Below are 1,970 nucleotides of genomic sequence, written 5' to 3' on the forward strand. Positions count from 1 at the left end.
GCCTAGAAAGGTCCTTGGTGACTTTACCATGCCTACCTCTGACTTTTATGGCAGAAGCATTGCTGTACCTGCCATTGGAGCTAACAATTTTGAGCTTAAGCCTCAGTTAGTCTCTCTTCTGCAGTAGAACTGCAAATTCCATGGACTTTCACTGGAGGATCCACATCAGTTCTTAGCAGAATTTTTACAGATCTGTGATACTGTAAAGACTAATGGAATTGATCCTGAAGTCTATAAGCTTATGCTTTTCCTCTTTGCTTTAAGAGACAGAGCTAAGTTTTGGTTGGATGCCCAACCAAGAGAGAGTCTTGACTCTTGGGAAAAGCTTGTAAATACTTTTTTGACTAAGTTCTTTCCTCCTCAAAGGATGAGCAAGATTAGAGTGGAAGTACAAACCTTCAGACAAAGAAAAGGTGAATCCCTCTATGAAGCTTGGAAAAGATACAAGCAACTGATCAGGAGATGTCCTCCTGACATGCTCTTAGAATTGTCCCTCATAGGCGTGTTCTATGATAACTTATCTGAGATGTCCAAAATTTCATTGGACAGCTCTGCAGGTGGATCTCTTCACTTGAAGAAAACGCCTGCAGAAGCAAGATAACTCATTGAGATGGTTGCAAACAACCAATTCATGTACACCTCTGAGAGGAATCTTGTAAATCATGAAACCTCTCAGAAGAAAGGAGTTCATGAAGTTGAGACTCTGAATGCCATCCTGGCTCAGAATAAGATCTTGACCCAACAAGTCAACATGATCTCTCAACATCTCACTAGGATGCAAACTGCAGCTGGCAGTACTCAGGAAGCTTCTCTTGAAGAAGAAGCCTATGATCCTAATCAACCCACCATGGAGGAGGTGAATTACATGGGAGAAGCCTATGAAAACACTTACAATCCTTCATGGAGGAATCATCCTAAGCTCTCATGGAAGGATCAACAGAAACCTTAGCAAGGTTTCAATCAAGGTGGTAGGAACCAGAATAGGTTCAACAACAGGCCACCATTCCCATCTTCTCAAGGGAATATAGAGACCTCTAAGTAGAGCCTTTCAAACTTAGCCACTATGGTTTCCAGCCTCACTAAGACCACTCACAGTTTCATTAATGAAACAAGGTCCTCCATTAGAAACTTAGAGGTACAAGTTGGTCTACTGAGGAAGAGGATCCCTGAGATCCCTCCTGACATTCTCCCCAGTAATATTGAGGTTAATTCTAGAGAAGAGTACAAGGCCATAACCATGGAGGTTGAGGCCGAATTGGAGGAGAATGGAAAGGCATTGAACGCCAGCAAGGACATCCCTGCTGGGCATTCAATGCTCAGAATGCTAAAGGGACTGGCGATAAACAGTCAGCAAGGGTGTTCAATGCCAAATAAGCTGACAGAGCTGGCGTTGAACGCCAACCCAAGCACACCCTCTGAGTGCCTGAATCCCACTCAAGAACCCTCTAGCCCAGAATAAAAGGAAACCATAAAAATAATTGAGGTTCCTTTGAATGCACTTCTGTAGTGCATAGGTTCTGATGACTACTCATCCTCAAGTGAGGATGAAGACACTAGGAAAGAGCAAGTTGCTCGTTTCCTAGGAGCTCTAATGAAGCTGAATGCCAAACTATTTGGTACAAAGCCTCTGGAGGAAGAACCTCCATTGCTTACAAAGAACTCCATGCTTTGGTTTAGCAAGAGCTACCTCAGAAGCTTCCAGACCCTGGACGCTTTCTGATTCCTTGCACCATAAGCACTATGACCTTTGAAAAGGCTCTATGTGACCTAGGGTCAAGCATCAACCTCATGCCGCTCTCTGTAATGGAGAAGCTGGGAATCCTAGAGGTACGAGCTGCACACGTCTCTTTAGAGATGGCAGACAAGACCATGAAGAAGCGATATGTCTTAGTGGATGATGTCTTGGTTAAAGTTGAAAACCACTACATTCATGCAAACTTTATAGTCTTGGACATAGGAAAGGATGAGGA

Source organism: Arachis ipaensis, chromosome B08, assembly GCF_000816755.2.
Source record: "Arachis ipaensis cultivar K30076 chromosome B08, Araip1.1, whole genome shotgun sequence".
In the NCBI taxonomy this organism is placed as follows: Eukaryota; Viridiplantae; Streptophyta; class Magnoliopsida; order Fabales; family Fabaceae; genus Arachis; species Arachis ipaensis.